We start from the raw sequence: 21,226 nt of genomic DNA on the forward strand, positions 1-21,226 counted from the left end.
AAGATAACAAACCTGTTTTAAATGGACCGGGGTTCCGGGGAGATTGTGAACCCAGCCCTCAGCTTATTTAAAAATATACTTTATTTTCCATTCTGTCTCTGTTTATCCGTTTTAACAGAGCTAAAAATAACCCTCCTCATTCTAAAAACTGAAATTTATATATAGCTTACAAAAGAAAAAGAAGAGGGTGGAGCCAGAATATGGGTCAGAGCAAGAACTTGACCTGGGGTCACATGGGTCCCTGGTGCACAGTGGGGCCACTGAGTCAGTGAAGGTCAGCCTTACGTGGAACATCTACATGTGACTTATGGAAGTTCTGTCATCTTCCATTACCTTTCTACAGGCCAGAGGCTTTTTTTTCCTGGGTCAGTTCTGTGGGGAAAGACGAGTTGGACATCTTGGGCTCTGGGAGGGTGAAGGTCACATCTCCACTCAGCCTCGGTGACCGAGTGCCTTTGGGTAAGCCATTTTATTTCTCTGGGAAACGGACTCCCAGTTTCCTTAGTGATATCTTGCTATCAGCTCTCTGCCAAGAGCCGAGAATGGCAGGCTAAGGGACATTGATGATGACCACTTGAGGACACCAATGGTACTCATTCCTTGGCCTCCTGACGGCATGCTCTTGGCCTCTTGTTTCTGCAAACCTGTTGATGCCTGCAGAATTGCGGTTGTTTCTGTGTTGGTTTGATTTCTGTCTCTGGGCCTCTGCTCAAATACGGCTTAATGGAGACATTTCCTCTTGACCCTTCCCAAGTATGCACTATGGCATCCCCTTGCCCAGCCTTGTGTCCCTGGACATCTGTGTGATAGCAGGCTGTCGGGAAGGGCTCTGTGGGCTGGCTCTGCCTGGCTGAGGTTTTGAGTGCAGTGGCCAAGTTAAACTAACCCAAAGGAAACCATCTGTGATAGTAACTGGGTGCCCTCAAAGTTGGAAAAGACAGTGCTTGTAGGGGGACAGGAGCCCACAGGGGCAGGCTGCCTTCCTCTGAGGGCCTTTCCACCTTAGAGATGGAGGAGGCTCCAAGGAGCCTGCAGGGAGGGACATGGCTCATGTCCAGAGCTGGAGGACAGTTGATTGTGCTTCTGCCAGGCGGCTGGCTGCAGGGGTCCCGAGCAGCAGAGTAGGGGCAACATTGAGTATGAACAGACGCTCCCAATGACAAGAACATCTAGTGGCCATGGAGAAGGGGCCAGACGGCTTCCTATAGACAGAAAGTGCCCCCACCCTGGGAAAGGGCTGGCTACAGACCCCAGTGTCTCGATATCAAATGTCATCCTAGATATTCGTGGGTCCCCCAAATGCATGCTTTCATTGTACCAGAAAATTCATTAAAAGACTCAGTTTAATGTATCTGCAACAATCTAAATGGCATGTTATGGTCCACCAGCCTGCTGGGACAAGCTCCTGCTCAGTGGCCTCCATCCCTGCTTTGCCCTGGATCATGTAAGAGACTGAGATATAGCAGCCAGGACCATACTCTCTTCACTGAGGCCTCCAGGTCTCTGCTGTAGCTGGTTGGGCTGGTAGAAAAGACTAAGGAGGATCTGCCACTGAGTCACACAGGGCATCAGACAGTGTGACCATAAGGAGTCAGAAATTAGAAGCCTGTGCTAGACTATCCAAGGCGCTGAGATGGGCCAACATTGGGTGACAGAGGTGACCAAATCAGTAGGCTCAGTGTATGCTCAGATTTTTTTCTGCCAGGCCTATCTGGAGACAGAACAGTGAAGGCCAGCTCTGTGAGCAGGTGTGAGCCTCGAGGCTGGTGTGAGCTGGCATGTGCTTGGGTGAGCTGATAGGAACTAAAGCCTAGGAAGCCACTGTAGAGGACCCTTGGTGTGAGCCAATGGTGACCATCTCCTGTTAAACGTCACCTGCACTGGTCTGTGACAGCCAGCCAGGACCATCTGCAAGCATCTAGGAGGCTCACACTCTGTTTAGCCTGAATGTTCCATACCAAACTTCCTGGTTGGGAAGACAACTTATCAAGGAAAGCGCTTGCCGTGAAAGCGCAAGATCAGTGTTAGGATCCCTAGAAGCCACACGAGGGCATGGCAGCTTGCTTGTGATTCTCTCTTTAGAAGATGGGAGCAAGATTCCCCAGAGCGAGCTGGCTAGCAAGACTAGATATGGTGTTGAGCTCTGGGTTTGATTGGGAGAGCCTGGCCTGCCTCAAAGAATGAGGGGGAAGAAGGATGGAGGATGGACCCTGACATCAACCTTGGGCTTCCACAGGTACACGCACACACATGTATGCACACATACACACACACATAAAAAAAAAACAAAGTCCAAAGTTAATCCTAGCCCACCTCATCTCGTCTAAATTGTAATGTGTCATTTTATTCTGTGCTGAGGATGGAATCCAGGACCTTGATCATGCTCTGAAAATTTGGTCTGACTGAGGGAGGCTGCAGCCCTGTAACATGGCCTTGCAGGCAGACCCCCTCCAGCTCCATGGTCTCTCTAGCCCTGAGCCAGCTCATGAAAGCCAGGACTTTTCTGCCACAAGGCCACTGCACTGGCTGCTTCCTCTGCCTGAAACAGCCCATGTGGTTTTGCCTGACACAAGTCTACTCGTATTTATGGTCCCCGCAGAAGCAGGTCTGACCTCCAGGGAGGCTGTTCTGACCCTGGCATGAGTCACTCCTGCAGTGTAAACCACCTGCCCTTCCTGGTGCCTGACCTAGGTGGAAAAGAATGAAGCATGGAGCCTGCTGATGGCTCTCCCCACACAACCGGTCACTGTGCTCACAGCACATGCAGGATGAATGGGTTTCCAAATGGATGAATGGATGGATGTGTAGATGAAAAAGTGGATGGGTAAAAGGGTGAGTGAGTGTGTGGGTGTATGGGTGGGGGTGGATGAATACGTGGATGGTTGGTTGGGTCGATATATGAGTGGGTAGCTGAAGAGCTTGTATTTCTGTGAGGGTAGTATGAGTGGGCAGACAAATGGGGGATAGAGGACTGGGTGGATGGATAGATGAGGGACATGTGGACAGATGGGTGATGGATGGGTAGTGGGCAGATGGCTGTATGGATGGGTGGATGGGTATGGATGGATGGAAGATGGGTGGATGGTTAGATTGTGAGTGGGTGGACAAAAGATAGATGGATTGGGATGGGTGGATGGGTATGAATGAATGGGAGATGGGTGTATGATTAGATGGTGGGTAGATAAAGAATAGATGGGTGGGATGAGTAGATGGATTGGTGGATGGATGGATGAATGGCTAGTTGGGTAGATATATGATGGACAGAAGGGTTAGATAGATAAGTGATTAGATGGGCAGGCAAATGGATGGATGTTTGGATGGATGGATGGATGGGTGGGTGGGTGGATGGATGGGGAACATATGGTGACTGAATGGATAGATGGATGATGGATGGATAGTTGAATGGATGGGTGGATGGGTGGATGGGGATAGATGGATGGGTGATGGATGAGTTCATGACTGGGAAAATGAACATGTGGGTGGGAGAATGGATGGTTGGCTGGAAGAAGAGGTGGATGGATTTTAATTGGGTGGTCATGGGTGGCTACCAGTTCCCAGTCAACACCTTTCGCTAAGTACCTTGTGTATTTAGGCTGCACCCTCACTAAAGGGTGAGCACTGTACTACCAAGTCAGCATCCATGCCCTGTTGAACCTCGGGGAACAATCTAAGAACAGGCTGTTGAGGTTTTCACTGATGGGTGGATGGGGATTTCTTTAAATATTTATGTTTTTTAAGTGCTAAGGTTTGGAAACCCCTAAAAAACACTGACCATGATGTTGCCTCAGAATGCCAGCCAGAGCCTCAGGCCACCTGGAATAGAGGGAACCAGCTCTCAGGGGTGAGTGAAGGACACTTTCTGGGTGTCAGAGAGGGCACTGTGGCACTCTAGATGACACTGCCTGGGCAGCCATCTCTGTATATGGTGGGTGGTGTCTGCTGTAGCTCCCAGGGAATAGCCCATAAACTTCAGGGTCACACAGACAGGGTGGGATCCAGTTCTCTGGCAATTTATGAGCTACAGACTTTCTATCTGCTTCCCAGGCCTTGCCCTGTCGGTTTGGCTCATGCTGTCTCTCCTCCCTTCCTCCCTGCTCTCTCCTTTCCGAAGCGTTGACACGCTTTGTTTCGTCCTCCCAACACCTTTCCTCACCTGGCTCCATGGTGCCATAACATCCGGTAAGACCACGGACATTCAATCTGTATTTATAGGGTGCTGACTCTGTGGATAGCCATCCAGGCACTGGGAGTGCCGTGGAGAACCAAGCAGACAGTCCCCGCCCCAGGGAGTTCATATCCCAGCACAGGCGCCTCTGTGGGCTGGTCAGACCCACAAATGGTAATAAACAGGGTGGGGACTTAATGAGGAGGAGGGACTCAGGGTGTCCCCACACTGCAGAGCAGGGCCAGCCCTGCAGCCCCTCCAGAGGCAGTGTGCCAGGCAGCAGGCAAGGGTGTCAGTAGGAAACAGCTTTCAGTAGGAAGAACAAGGAGGCCGAGGGCCACCGCACCCAGTGTTCCACTGCCATCTGTTTCTGTTGCCATGGTGCAGCTCCAGGAGGTTGTCAGTACCCCCAAGACCCTTCTCAGGTCCCACCCTCAGCTTCCTGCTGCCAAATGTCATCCCTCGGCTGAAGAAAGTCCTCTGCTCCCCCTACGCAGTGCCCCAGTGGGGATGGAGAATTCCAGAACTCTGGTGGTCAGACCATCAGTCTCAAGGGAGGCTTGAGGGCACCGCAGATGTCTATGGAGTAGCAGCTCCTGCATTAGCAGGCAGGCATGCATGTGGCCTTGTGAGCCTTCCCTGCCTGACACCTGGGCTTCCGGGATGTCATGGTCCCTACCCTGTGGCATTGCAGCTGCTCCACAAGTCCACAGAGAGTCCTGCTGTGTTACCACAAGGGCTCCAAGCCTGCCCAGGATACATCTTCCTCTCCCAACATCCAGAGTGCTTGTGGGAAGTGCTGTGGTGCCTGCTCCCTGCAGGCCCACAGGACATGCTAACTCCATGAGGAATGCACTTCAGTCTTGGTAAGGCATGGGTGGCACTGGACCACTTTAAACACCGTTTCCTTGCTGTCCCCCACTCAGATATGGAGGATATGGACTCCACATCCACAGATCTCCCTCACCAAGCACCTAAGTAGAAAGGATACTTTGTTTAAAACTAGAGAGAGTTTCCCCAAGATCCTAGTGCCTTAGGTCATGGGTGATTGATTGCCTAGCATACACCAGGCTCTGGGTTTGATCTCAGCACCACACACTACATACACACCACATACACACACACACACACACCCCATACACACACTACACATACACAGACATACTCCATACATACACATACACAACACCCACTCCATACACACACACACACACATTCCACACATACACACCACAATACACATAGATACTACACACACACACACACACACACACACACACACACACAAGCTGAAGTGGTGTAAGGAGTGCACTGTCAAGATAAAAGAAACAATTACATCTTTTTAAAAGAAGGAATGCTTCTAGGCCATGTCTGGTAGCGCACGCCTTTAATCCCAGCACTCGGGAAGCAGAGGAAGGTGGCTCCCTGTGAGTTGGAGGCCATTTAGCTAGGGCTACACAGTCACATCCTATCTCAAAAGCAAGCAAAACCCCCAACCAACCAGAAGTATGAGGAGAAAGGAGAAAGGGAATATTGAAATAGTACAGTCCTGGAATGAAGATGGAGACCTCGACCAAGCAGAGTAGAGACCTCAGGAGCCACTCCTTCTGCTGGGAAGAACTGTATGCAAGACGGTGCCAGAGACAGGCATGCGTGTGCAGAATGAAGCATGCCTGTGACTCACTGCCATGACAAGATGCCTGACAAGGCAGGTGAAGGGAGGGAGGCTGTGGTCCATGATGGCTGTGGAAGCAGGAGTCTGAAGCATCAGGTCACATTGCATCCTTGCTGAGGATGCAGAGAAAGACAAATGCTGACCTGAGATGGTGCCACCTCCATTCACGGTGAGTCTCCTCCGTCAAACTTTTCTGGAAACACCCTCATGGACTTGCCCAGAGCTGTGTCTCCCAGGTGATTTCAAGTGCATCCAGAATGACAGTGAAGACACCCTTCCATCATCCACCCCTACCCCAGACCATATGAGAAACAGACTCTAAATGGTTCAAGCACCAAACAGCAGCCCGAAGCTACCAAACTCTAAGGACAGCAGAGCTCAGGCAGTTTCTGGAATCTGACACTTAAAGTTAAACCTGGTAAACAGACTCAAAAATTTCTGCCCAGCAAAGAGACCATGTGCAGACCAGAGAAAACATTCTGCAGCCCATGACAAGGGGCTGACATCCAGAAGACAAGAACCAAAGCAAATCATCCGAGTTCACTTGATCCCCAGCCGTCGGCGCTGTTTGGGGAGGTCAAGGAAACTCTAAGAGATGGAGCCTTGAAGGAAGAACTACATTCCTGGGGTGGGGGTGGGTTTTGAGGGTTTATTGCCTTACCCCCACTTCCTGTCATTCCTCTACTTCCTGTATGGGTATGAAAAGTCATCAGTTTGCTTCCTGGCTGCCTAGCTAGCCTCCTGATCCTGCTGCCACGCCTCCCCCTCCATGTCGGACTCTTCCTCTGGAACTGTGAAGCCAACTAAGCCCTTCTGCCAAGTTGCTTTTTGTTGGGCATTCTGTCACAACAGAAAAGTGACTAATACTGACCCCACGTGGACATTTCTCTACAGGTGATCCACACAGAGCCGACTGAAGTGGGAGAAGATGGCCAGCAGCTCAGACCACAGAGAAATCCGAACCAAAGCCTCCAGGAGACCGCTCCCCACCTCCACTGGGATGGTCGCAGTGACACAACTCAACAACACTTGAAAATAAAAACTCAAATGGGGCTCGGAGGTTAAAAGCATTTTGCTGCTCTTCCAAGACGGAGGTTGGGTTCCCAGCACTGAGCATCTTAAAATTGTCTGTAACTCCAATTCCAGAGGATCCGATGCCCTCTTTTGGTCTCTGAGGACACCGCACACGCATGATACATAGACACACATGAAGACAAAACACAAAAATACATAATTTTTTCAAATAAATAAAGATACATTTTAAGATCACTAATGCAATGGACACAGGCATTATGAAGTCACGTGACCCTGAGAAGGAAGGTAAAGTCTACAGTGCAATGCCACAGACCAGCCTCCAAGACATGAAGATGCATAGATCTATTGAATGCAGGGACAGCAAGGTGGGGTGGGGCGTCAGAGACAACTGCTGGTGCTCAGCTTGCTTCCCCCCTTTTCTTCAGTCAGGGAACCCCAGCCCACAGGACGGTGCTGCCCACATTCAGGTCAGTCTGCCCTCTGCGGTTAAGCTTTCGAGGCATGTGTTCCAAGCAATTGCAAATCTAGTGAGGTCCACTTGAAGATGGATCATTCAGATCACACCACATTCAAAGTCAGGTTCAGAAAGGGTCCAGCCAAATGTCAGAGAGAAGCTATCCAGCTGTTAGGCACAGGAGAAGACTCCGGGGGTTTGGGAGTTAGAGGGAGTCAAAGTTTCTTGGGGACCAGGTTTCAATTTGGAAAGACGCAAGGTTCTGGGGATGGCTGGTGGTGATTGTTCTAACCCACTGTGTATAGTGGAAAGCTACCAGATCGTTTTTTATTTATTTTAAAATGGTTACCATGGTAAATTTTATGGTGTCTTTTAGCATAACAATTCATGTTAGCTTCCTCTGTGTAGCTGTGAACCAGTACTCAGGAAAGAATTTGAAGGCAGAGGGATTTGTTTTGGTCCCTGGTTTCAGAGGGTTCAGCCCACTGCCGCCTGGCACCACGTGTTGGGCAGAGTGCCACGGTGGTGGGATTGTATAGTCCTTATGGCCCATCTGACTGGAGTTCAGTCACCTGAAAGACTAAAGTGCCCTCTGGGTGTGTCTGTGAGGAAACTGAGGCAGGACACCCACCCCAAAAGAGATCAATGCTACCCTGGAAGCTGGGAAGGAATAAAGGGATAAAGGAGGCATTGACTTCTTCACGTGCCCCATCTTGGGATGATGTACTCTGTGCCCTTCCCACTACATCAGGCCAAACCCTCTAAAGCCAAGAGCCAATTCCAGCATGACCTCTGACCTCCACATGTGCACTGAGACATGCATCCACATGTCCCAATAAATAAATAAATGAAGGGGGCTAAATAAAGTTTCTTTGAGGGATCAGATTTGTAGGCACTGGTGGGTGTATAAGGGTTAGGGCAGATGACCATGGGCAGGGTTCGTGGCACTGAGTGACCTCTGAACCTGTAAGTTCACTTCATGGGTAGACAGTTGGAGGAAGAGCCTGAGCTGGGCTTAGGGAAGCCTTGCTGAGTGGGAGAAGGTGCTAGCAAAGATGCCAGGCACACCCCAGCACATGCATGGGGGCCCCATCACACAGAACCTAGGGAGGGTTCATCTGCAGATGGAGAAGGTCAAGGGGTGATGCAAGGGATGCATGCAGAAGTTGAACTTGTCCTCTTTGAGTAGAAACTGAGCAGATGGTGTGAGCTGTTTCAGTCCTTATTCCTTGTAGTGTGACCCCCATTGCCCCATGGGCTACTCTTCTAGTCTGGAGCTTGCATTCTCAAGGACTGTAGTTGCTTCGAGCCCCCATACCAGGACAAACCACTATGAGCTGAGCAACGGAAACTGATTTATCACTCGGCCCACAATCCAAGACACTATCCATTCCAGGAAGAAGAGACACTGCTTGTCACAGGACGGCTCCGTGTAAGGAATCCAGAGTCATGCTGGGGAACTCCAAGGAACAGCAGCCCAGGCAAGACGTCCCTTTCTATTTTGAAGTCTTCAGAACTGACATAAAGGCACAGAAAGGACTTGGCCAATTTGCTTGTAACACAGGCACGGGGGAAGCTACAGCTTTATTTATAGAAATCTTATTTTACTATTCATCAAAAAATATATATATATAACCCACCTCACACCAAAAATATGCAGGTCCACAAGGAGGCTATGCTTGGCCAACTGTAGACTTCACTCCACAGGAATTTCTCACAGACGTTCCCTGGCGCAATCAGGGCAGTAGGCCAACAAACACTTCCCTTATTCATTGGCTTTTTAATATGTGCCACCTCCTCCCAGTTAAAAAGTTGGCAGAGAAGCTGGCCAGTGGTGTCACACGCCTTTAATCCCAGCACTCAGGAGGCAGAGGCAGGTGAATCTCCATGAATTTGAGGCCAGCCTGATCTACAGAGTAAGTTCCAGGATAGCCAGGGATACAGAGTGAGTTCCAGCACAGCCAGGGCCACACAGAGGAACCCTATCCTGGAAGAAAAAAAAAAGCTGGCAGAGAAAAGCTTTAAGTTCTGACAGATTAATAGATGCTCTGTGACCCTTGCCATATGACTCAAGCTCTCTGAACTAGGATTTCTTTCCCCTTATGCAAAGAGAAAAAATGGCATCTCCCTTTCAGGGGTGATAGGAGGACTTAGCAAAATTAGAGCTCTGGACACAGAGAAAATGCCCAATGACCAACAGCCAATCTGTGGGGGAAGATTATTTTAAGGTGTGTTACTTTTGTTTATGCTGCATTTGCTTAACTCTGTGGAGCTGTGTTACTGTGTCTGTCTAAAACACCTGATGGTCTAATAAAGAGATGAACGGCCAATACGGAGGCAGAAGAAGGGATAGGCGGGGCTGGCAGGCAGAGAGAATAAACAGGAGAAACGAGGAAGAGGAGGAGAAAGAGAACAAGGAGAGAGGACATCAGGGGCCAGCCAACCAGCCACGGAAGAAGAGTGAGAGTAAGATAAACAGAAGTAACAGAAGGAAAAAGCCCCAAGGCAAAAGATAGTTAGAATAATTTAAGAAAAGCTGACAAGAAACAAGCCGAGCTAAGACCAGACATTCATAACTAAGAATACGTCTCCATATGTGATTTATTTGGGAGCTGGGTGGCAGCCCCCCCCCCAAAAAAGCCAAAAGAGTAACACATCGCACTACGCCAGTCTTTTTTTGAGATGGGCTCACATTCAGCCTCATCTGGCCTTTAAATCAGTACACAGGTGAGGATGACCTTGAACTTAAGAGTCTCCTGTCTCTACCTTCTAAGTGCTGGGCTTCAGTTGTGGGCCACCATGCAGTTTATGCGGTGCTGGGGGTGGCTTCAAGCATGCCAGGCAGGCACTCTACCAACTGAATGAAATTCCTAGACAACAGGATAGCAGGCTGAACATTGGAGCCACGGATTCTGTTGACTGTTTCCCGGTGTGTGGTGTGGCCAGCCTCAATAGTCCAGATGCTAGCCTCCCGCCAACCACTAACCCTTAGTGACCCCAGGGAAGCCACAGAAGGATGACTCCCTTGACCCTGTAAACTGAGGACAGAGCAACAGTCTTGGGGACACTCACAAATTGTTCCTTCATGTGTTTTCTAATTGCTTCCTTCAGAAATCTTGCTCAGAAGGCAGCAAGCGCATAGCCCACTGCTCAGAGTTGCACCCTGACCACCACTTTTAGGCTCTTTACCTCACTGGAAAGTGGGGAAGTAGAGGAAGACCCTTGTAGGGTTCAAAGATGACTCATGAGATGACACTTGTCCGGGAAGTTACAAGACTGTCCACACTGTGATGAACTCCCTGTGTGAGCACCAGCAGCCTCTCCTTGTCGCTAAGTGTGCACACGCATGTGTGTGTTCAGAGCGTCTGCTTTATTCGCTACCCTGCAGCCAACAAACCCGATGAACATCTGGTTGAAAATATGGAAACAGAGCCAGGCGGTGGTGATGCACGCCTTTAATCCCAGCACTCGGGAGGCAGAGGCAGGCGGATCTCTGTGAGTTTGAGGCCAGCCTGGTCTACAAGAGCTAATTCCAGGACAGGCTTCAAAAAAGCTACAGAGAAACCCTGTCTCGAAAAAAACAAAAACAAAAAACAAAAAAAAAAGAAAATATGGAAACAGAAGCATCATCATCCATCCTTTCACAGAGCCCTCCCACGGTTTATTTAGCCCAGCCATATGCTGAGCAGTGGAGACAGGGGGAAGGGCCTGGGAGTGGGTTCTGAGGGGCTGAAGGTGGGGAGAACACTGAACCATGGGCACCCACCACAGGCCATGGACTGCTGGGTGCTAATCAATCCCCTGTTGAACTCTTGAGTGTGAGGTGATGTTAGGATGGGGAAGAGAGGAGATGATCCCTAAATGGAAGGTGAGGCTTGTGGGGTACCTGGGCAGGACAGATACTGCCCAGCTTGCTTCTTGACAGGGAGATGAGAGCCAGTGACAGCCTCCCACAGTCCCTGTGCTGTTTGCAGAGTGGCTGATAGGCTGTGGTCCAGCCAGTCCAACAAATGACTGTCCACCATTGGAGGGTTCAAAAATTTAGCAGTTGTTGGGTCTATGAGGTCAGATGTCTTAGCTGATCTTTAGTATACACCAAAATTCCAAAGAAGTAGGTGCTAATGTCAGTGAAGGAAGGAACTCGCAAGAGCGGGGGTAAGCAAGCAAAGAGCAAAAGCTTCCTTTTTCCATGTCTTTATATAGACATGGACGGTGTGGTCCAGATTAGAGGTGGGTCCTCCCACGTCAAAAGATTTGGATTAAAGGTCAGTCTTCCCACTTCAAATCACTTAGTGAAGAAAAATCCCTCACAGGTGTACCCAGCCCCACTTGGGTTTTATTTAATTCTGGATGTAGTTACATTGACAACCAAAAACAGCCATCGCACCACCATCATCTGTCCACAAATTCAATTATTCACCCACCATTTATCATCATACATATCTACATTCATTCATCTGTCTACCCATCTATTTACCCAGGCACCATTATCTACCATCCACCTATCCATACATCTATGCATCTGCCCATTTACCATTCATCCGTTATCCATCATCTACTCATCTGTCTACCCTCCGTCCGTCCGTCCATCCACCCGTCCTTTTCTCCACCCACCAATCCATCCTTCCATTCACCCACTCATCCATCCTTCTATTCCTGTCACCATGGACAGATTGCAGTTTGACCCACCTACCCATCCATCCATATATCCATCTGCCATTCATCAATCGATCCATTCATCCATCCACCTATCCATCAGTTTGTTGACCTATTATCTTCCCATTAACCTATTTATGTAATCATTCATTTCATCCACTTATCTATCCATCAATCTACCCACCCATCTACCCACTCATTCATTCACTCATCCATCCGTCTATTTACCCATCCATTCACCTACCAACTCACCCATTCCATCCACTTACCTACCCATCCAGACAGCCATCCACCCACAACCCACTCATCTATCTAACCATCTACCCTTTCCCTGACCCGGTTACCTATCCACCCACTTATTCATCTATATATCTGCTAATCTATTTATCAAGTCCTCTCACACACCCATCAGAGGGGAATGTGTATACCTTCCAATAATAAACCAATATCCAAACTGAAAACACGGTGAATACCACTTTTTACCATCTAACACAAAGACTGGAGAAAATGTCCTGCTTAGCCCCCAAGGTCTTCTGAGCTGCGCAGCCCTGTGAAAGTGCCTCCTTTGTCCCATAGCCCCTGTCAGGGTCTCCTCCAGTTCTAGTATAAGGTTGAAGGCCATGTGGATGCAAGGTCAGGCCCAGCCTGTCTTTTGGAACTTGTTCATGCAGGGGGCAGCCATGCGGGTCCAATGCTTACAAGAATAGCATAGGGCAGCCGTGTCCATGCTTGTGGGAGAAGAGAATGGTGCTGAGGATGGGCCCACTCTGTATCTGAGTGTATGAGAGGGGGTGGACCGCAGAGCAGGACGAGGAGCTCCCGGCTGGGGGCTGATGTGTGGGGACCCAGTGAGGGGCAGGAAATGATGAGGGGCAGTTCTGACCGAATGTAGAGGACAGGTACTGGGAGAGGGAAGCGAAGGGAGACAGGAGTGTCCACTTGCACAACACGCTAGAGGAAGTCTGGGGACCCATGAAAAGGCTAGGGGTGGAGCCATCTTGCTTTTATCTGACATCTTCCCTCCTGTCACTTCAGCGGTGACAGAACAAGGCAGATGGGGTCAAGCGATAGCTGGCATGGACGTGAGCATGTAGCAGACAGAGCTGAAGGGTGTGTGGGAGGGAACCTGGCTGAAAGTGGGGGAGCAAACCATGAACCATAGAGGGAGATCCCAGCCACCCACCTCTTCCTGAGCTGCCTCAGTAAGAGCCTGAAGATCACTGCGGGCTGAGGGCAAGCGCTGCTCTGGGTTCAGGCTAGAGTTACTGCATCGAGTCTGCAAAGGGGGAGCCACACAGCCTGCCCTGTCCTGTACCTGCCCCCGCCCCTACTTCTTCATCACCCAGGAAACAGCGTGATAACGGTGACCTGTGTCACCTCTTCTCTGATGGCCACGCCAATAGTGGATAAATAGCTCCATTTCCTTCAGAGACTTCTGTACTGAATGAGTTTAAAAGTCACTAGGAACCACAGGGGGCTGTGTGTGCAGAATCTGTTCCCGGGTGTGAAAAGGGAAGGGATTAAAGTCAGGTGCGGAGGCCGTGTTTGTACGCCACGCCCAGGGCCTAGCAGCGTGTGCTGCAGATAGGGACACAGCTGCTGGCCCGCTGCGGTGAGGTCCTGGTGTGTGGGGACTCTGTGGCTTGGGCTGTTCCTGGGAACCCCTGAGCCCAGTGGAACCATGGGGAAAGGCTCAGAGGGAGAGAATGTCCCCAGGAGCTGATTCAGGAAAAAGGGCAACACTGGTAAGCCAGCTTGTGGGCACATACACCCACCCCAGCCCACCCACTGACAAGCACACAAAACTAGTAATTTGTCTGCCTAATAGCCACGTGACCACCGTCAAATGGATCTCTGAAGGCTAGAAAGGCATTTAGCGATTCATTACACAGCATGAGGACTCTCACGTGTGCCTGGCACCAAAGGCCAAGGCCTGGATGGAGGCGGAATGGTGAACAATGCTGGGAACTGGACTCAGGAAGAGATGGGAGGCTGTGGCGAACCCCGCCTTCTGGGTGTGGCTCCCTGCAGCTGCCAGATAATCACAGAAAACTCTCTTCTCCCCAAAAGCTGGAGACCCCAAGCCTGGGGCCCAGGCCTCCCCTCTCTGCATCTAAGCCTCTATGTATTAGACTAGGCAGGGCCTCCCCAGAGTGTCTGTGGACAACTTAGTTGAGAGAATTGGAGTACATTCCTTGCTCTCTATGTGCCTCAGTTCCCAGGTCTGTCAAATGGGCTCCAAGGTTAAGAACTTGACAAGTGGATGCTGAAGGGATCGAACACGAGAAATGGCTTGCAAGGCCGAAAAAGTGAGACAAGACCACCAGCCAACCTGTCAGCCCCCACCTACCCCTCCACCTGCCCATCTATCAACCATCCATTCATCCACCATCCACTCATCCGTTATTCATCTATTGACCAGTCATTACCCATCATTGTCATTCAGTCACTCACACTTCCCATCCATGTGTCATCTCCATCATCCATCCATCCATCCTCCACTCTCCATCATCCATCCCTCCACTCTCCATCATCCATCCATCCCTCCACTCTCCATCATCCATCCATCCCTCCACTCTCCATCATCCATCCCTCCACTCTCCATCATCCATCCCTCCACTCTCCATCATCCATCCATCCCTCCACTCTCCATCATCCATCCATCCCTCCACTCTCCATCATCCATCCATCCCTCCACTCTCCATCATCCATCCCTCCACTCTCCATCATCCATCCCTCCACTCTCCATCATCCATCCATCCCTCCACTCTCCATCATCCATCCATCCCTCCACTCTCCATCATCCATCCCTCCACTCTCCATCATCCATCCCTCCACTCTCCATCATCCATCCCTCCACTCTCCATCATCCATCCATCCCTCCACTCTCCATCATCCATCCATCCATCCACTCTCCATCATCCATCCATCCATTCACTATCATCCATCCATCCATCCCTCCACTCTCCATCATCCATCCCTCCACTCTCCATCATCCATCCCTCCACTCTCCATCATCCATCCCTCCACTCTCCATCATCCATCCCTCCACTCTCCATCATCCATCCATCCCTCCACTCTCCATCATCCATCCATCCATTCACTATCATCCATCCATCCATCCCTCCACTCTCCATCATCCATCCCTCCACTCTCCATCATCCATCCCTCCACTCTCCATCATCCATCCCTCCACTCTCCATCATCCATCCCTCCACTCTCCATCATCCATCCCTCCACTCTCCATCATCCATCCCTCCACTCTCCATCATCCATCCCTCCACTCTCCATCATCCATCCATCCATCCATCCACTCTCCATCATCCATCCATTCACTATCATCCATCCATCCATCCCTCCACTCTCCATCATCCATCCCTCCACTCTCCATCATCCATCCCTCCACTCTCCATCATCCATCCCTCCACTCTCCATCATCCATCCCTCCACTCTCCATCATCCATCCATCCATCCACTCTCCATCATCCATCCATCCATCCATTCACTATCATCCATCCATCCATCCATCCACTCTCCATCATCCATCCCTCCACTCTCCATCATCCATCCATCCATCCACTCTCCATCATCCATCCATCCATCCATTCACTATCATCCATCCATCCATCCATCCACTCTCCATCATCCATCCCTCCACTCTCCATCATCCATCCATCCATCCACTCTCCATCATCCATCCCTCCACTCTCCATCATCTATCCCTCCACTCTCCATCATCCATCCCTCCACTCTCCATCATCCATCCCTCCACTCTCCATCATCCATCCATCCATCCCTCCACTCTCCATCATCCATCCCTCCACCCATCCACTCACTATCCACCCATTCATCGTCCGTTTACCCACTGCCTATCCACCTATCCACCCATTCATCCATCTATTTGCTTACTATTGATCCATCCTTTATCCATGTACCTACTATCCATCTATCCACTCACTTACCTACGCACTATCCAACCATCCAATCATCCATACAGCCAGTCAGTGAGCCAGGCAGCTTTGATCCAGCTAGACATTTACCTACTATTCATTCACCTATTCACACATACACACACACACACACACACACACACACACACACACACATACATACATCTGACTTTCATTGAGCCCTGCCATGGACAGGCCCTGTGCTAGGATCAGAAAAATGAGTGAGATACAGGTCCAGCCACTGAGTAGTTTGGCCAAAGAGGCCAATGTTGTAAAAAGAAATAATGGAGGGCCAATTTGACCTATAGTCTAAAGGGGATAGAAGTTGACTTTAGCTAGTCCCCATGCAGCAACTGGGGATGAGAGGCACAGGTCTATGGGGCAGACTCAGACTTGGCACCATGTAGATCATAGTATAAACATGGAGAGCAGAACGATGCCACCCCAGACCCTGCTCCTGACATGGCTGCCATCTCACATCCTACTCCTGAGAAGGCAGCTACCCCATCCCCCACCGTGTCTGTATGATGATAATGGAATTTTGCGTCCATCTACAGAGCTGGAAGACAGTTTTCTCAACTTCGCTACGGTACAATGGAGAAACCTACCATGTGGTCACATCCACAGGACATCTGCCCACAACTGGTGGTCACCTGACAATTAGGGTGATGGGGTTCTCAGGGGTGCTGTCTACAGCCAGCTTCAGTCACAGCTGCAGAGGACAGGGTATAGGCTACTATCAAGCAGGCCAGCTGCACCCCCTCTGTCTCTGGCCTCCCAGGAGGTGTCCACAGAGCACCTAGACACCAGACTAATAAACACCACACACCCAGCAGTGGCTGAGTGTCAGCTTTGGTGACAGTTACCTGTCAGTAACAATTTCTCAAAGACAAACCCTTGAAGGGTGGCCCCTCTGACAGACACGGTACAGTGCCTCGATGACTTGATGACACGGGAAAGATGACACCAAACCCTTTCCATACCCCATATATAAACATTAACTCAACCTGGATCAATGAGCTAAATATAACAAAACCCACAAACTCTTAGGATGGGGCTGAGTCTTCATGACCTTGCGATCAGCAGTAGGTTCTTAGAGCTGACACCAAAGACCCCGGCTGAGAGGGAGAGGCCTTGACTGGACACCAGGAAAATCGATTTCTATGTATCACAGGGTGCCGTGGGGAAGGGAAGAGATAACCTATAAATATTTGCAAACCACACAATTGATAAGGGTTGATATCCAGGCTCTAGAAGATCTACAGCTCAACAGAAGACAACACGCTTAGAAGTAGTCCTGCCCCCACTGTCTTTCGGGGGAGTTTCTACCATAGAAGACTGATGGGTGACAGACAACATGTTGACACTCAGGGCAGCCAGTCCCGAGGCCACAGTGACACATCACATCACATCTGTCCAGACGACTGTACTATAAAAGAATAAACTAAAGATAAGCCAGAAGAGGTGGCACACGCCTGTAATCCTGGCACTTAGGAGGTGGAGGCAGAAGGATCAGGAGTCTAAGGTCATCTTTGGCTATATAAAGAGTTTAAGGCTAACCTGAGGTGCATGAGCCTCCATCTTAAAAAAAAAATTACAAGCCAGTCATGGTGGCACCGCCCTTTAATCTCTCGAGAGGCAGAGACGAACTCGTCTCTGTGAGTTTGAGGCCAGCCTGGTCTCTATTGTAAGTTCCTGGACAGCCAAGACTACACAGTGAGACCCTGTCTCAAAACAAACAAACACACAAACAAACAAAATTATATAAATGCCAAATGTTGTTAGGGATGTCGGAATTCTTGTGGCTGTAGAAAACAAATGAGGGCCAGTAAGATGGCTCAGTAAAGGCCCTTGTCACACAAGGCTGGCAACCTGAGATCAAGCCCCAGAATCCACACATCAAGGAAGAAAGAAAACTATCCTGTCTTTCACATGTGTCGTGGCACGCACGCACACACACACACACACACACACACACGTATTAAACATGCTCTCCACAATAACAATAGTAAAGTTTTAAAAGATTCATTTCATTATGTTTAGCTGTGTGTATTTATGGTCTGTGTGTCTGTGTGGGATCTGTGCACACAAGTGCAGGTGCCCTCGGCAGTCAGCAGCACTGGGACCTCTGGAGCTGGAGTTACAGGTGGTCGGAAGGGTCTGATGTGGGTGCTGAGAACTGAAGTTGGGTCCTCTGCAAGAGAAGTACTTGCTTTTAACCACTGAGCCATCTCTCAGCCCAATAATAATAACTGTTAATGTTAGAGATGGAGAAACTAAATGATCCAGCAATTTCACCTAGGTAGTTACACAAAAGAACTGAGGGCCGGCTCTCCGGTAGAGTCCTCAGAGTTACGGCATTACTGCAAACGGCTCGGAGGTGAAAAGACACCAAGTGTATACTGATGTGTGAGTGGATACGTAAAATATTTGGTACGACAGAGTATTACTCTGCCATCTACAAGAAGCAGGGAGGCTTCCTGTGAGATGAAGCAACCTCGAGAACACATTACACAGACAACGATGCATGATGGCGGTCACCAGTGTCATTGACAGGTTCACAGAGACAGGTGGGGAAGTCAGTTGCCTGGGTCTGAGAAGAAAGCGCGGTCTATGTCTGATGGACAGAGTACCGAAGTGACGGCAGACAGGTGGCACTTACTTGACATGTAAGGTTTGATGTCAGTGAGTCATGTGACTGTTATGAAAATCTTATATATTCTATCGCGATTTGATAAAAACAAACTAAATCAAAGCATCCACCTCACTCTACCTTTGTCCCATTCAAGCTCAAGCCTTATAATCCTTGCTCTGCAGCTGTCCAGCCCTGAATCTAGAGCCACTCACCACGCACACACACACACCCATGGCGTCCCAGTCCCCTGCTTTCAGCATGTACCCACCCACTGATTTGCCCATCACCATAACCATCACCACCACCACCACCATCACCACCACCACCATCACCACCACCACCATCACCACCACCACTGTCACCACCATCATCACCATCATCATCACCATCATCACCATCATCATCACCATCATCACCACCATCATCACCATCATCACCACCATCACCACCACCACTGTCACCACCATCAGCACCATCATCATCACCATCATCACCATCATCATCATCATCATCACCACCATCACCACCACCACCATCACCACCACCACTGTCACCACCATCATCACCATCATCATCACCATCATCATCATCATCATCACCATCATCACCATCATCATCACCATCATCATCATCACCACCATCAGCACCATCATCACCACCATCAGCACCATCATCATCACCATCATCATCATCACCATCATCATCATCACACACTTTACAGTGAAGCACTGCAGAGCCTCTGCGGGCTCCAGAGGCCCAGCCTTCTGGCTGGCCTTCCTCCTGACACACACACAGCTCAAGTGCCCCCTGGGGCCTCTGGATTCCCACTCCCATCCTGTACCCCCACTCGGCTCCATCTCTCCTCACTCTCTTCCTGCACTATCTCTGTCAGATCCTCAAACCCAAGAGACCCAGCTGCAGCTGTAATCACATTCTCCCCGCATGGCATGCGTTTACCCTCACCTCCCTCAGAGGGATGGCAGTGAGATTACCAGAATGACAGTCCTCACCTCACACTGGAAACAGAACTACGGACAAGAGACGGGTGACAGGCTCAAGCCCACCCTCACAATACTTTAAGGAGAAGGTACAGGGTGGGTACGGCAACAAAGCGGGGGTTCAGAGATCAGTTGACTCAGGAGTCTCCATTTCCGCTCACCTTGTCCTCCACAACAGCACTGTACAAGTTATCCTCTCAGAGGCTGAAACTAGGAGAGAGCAGCCTTGATCTCTAGGCTTCTGTCTGTCCCACAGTTCTAGGCTTCCTCATGGTCTGTGTCACAATGCTACCAGCTTCAGTCTCTGGTTCTATTCCCCGCTGTTCCCACTCTCATATATGCCCAGCACTTCTGCATGCCTTGGGGTGGGGCCATAGCACCCATGTGAACCCAGACATTAAGGCTGGTCTGCCAGTCCTAAGAATTTACTCCTGGCTCTGGTGATGCCCAGGGTGACAGAGGGACAAGAGCCTGCTCAGCATATAGCCAGAATAAAAGTTGTATTGCAGGGGGATGGACCAGGAGTGGAGGTATGGTGACCATCCTGCACCTATGCCCACCCAGGAACTGTCCCATCCAAGCTGCCACAGAGGAAAACCTGGATGCCCACACCTGAGACCCACCTGGCCTAAGTCCAGGTAAAAACTAGAGCCCAGGCCTCCCTGCCATGGTGATTGGCGGGCACGGCACAGGCCAGGACAAGGCTGTCTCGTCAGATCTTAGCTTCATGGCTTCAGACTCCGCCTAAGATGGAGTAAGGGAACATCACAACAGCTGCACCCAGATGGTGCCACCATGCCTTCTGTGAGGCCTCAGTTTCCCAGTCTGCGTAGTGGGGGATAGCCATGCCCCACCGCATCTAGCTGTCAGCGGATTGATACCCACAACGCTCCTTCCAGAGCCCAGAACCCAGTCAGCCGCTCACCCAGAACCAGCCCAGAGCTAGTGTTTCGGACTGGCTGCCAAAAGGACAGAAATAACGAGCTGGAGCAGGGACAGAGGGGTCTGGCCATCTAGTACCAGCCTTGGCAGGCTCCCTGGCTCTTCACCTGGTATTGGTGGCCCCACCCCTTTAATTTGAGGCTAAAGACGCCAAGTTGGACCATTTTAAACAACACACCAGAATAAGTTGCTTCCTGGGAGTTTAAGTGAAGACCGGGAGAGGAAGGCGGCAAAGTAGCTTGATGGCAAGACAACACCCTGACCAGGGCTCATCCCCAGCAAGCTCAACTGTGCTATCAAGTGCAACCCCTCTTGCCACCACACTCCGGGTTTATTTAATAACCTCCGAACTGGGAGGCGAACATGCAGGACACGTCTCCTGGGTCATTTATTTGAGAATTATTCATATAAAAATATCCAAGATAGTGACTTATTGGCCAGGACTTCCCTTCCCCGTCTGGCTTCCCAAACCCTCATCTGTCTCCCTGCTCTGTGAGCAGTTTCCGTTATGACTTCGAGTCATTGGAGTTACTTTACTTCCCAAATAAATCTCCACAACAGCGCGGAAATATTAAGAGTATTAATAGTGCCTGTAAAAACATCCGAAGACTCACATCTGCCAGGAGCGGTAGATGCAGCAGACTGGGGATACTCCCGAGGGAGTCAGCAACCCGGTGGCCTAGGTCCCTCCAAGGGACAAGAAGGGTCTCTCCCGG

The 21,226-nt window shown here is 50.1% G+C and overlaps 1 protein-coding gene across 8 annotated transcripts in view; it reads right to left on the bottom strand.

Moving 5' to 3' along the window:
* The window catches only part of Ano1 (anoctamin 1), a 150,082-nt gene that overhangs the window by 128,527 nt on the left and 329 nt on the right, over positions 1-21,226 (bottom strand). The window lies entirely within an intron of this gene.

Source organism: Microtus pennsylvanicus, chromosome 5 (assembly GCF_037038515.1).
Source record: "Microtus pennsylvanicus isolate mMicPen1 chromosome 5, mMicPen1.hap1, whole genome shotgun sequence".
In the NCBI taxonomy this organism is placed as follows: Eukaryota; Metazoa; Chordata; class Mammalia; order Rodentia; family Cricetidae; genus Microtus; species Microtus pennsylvanicus.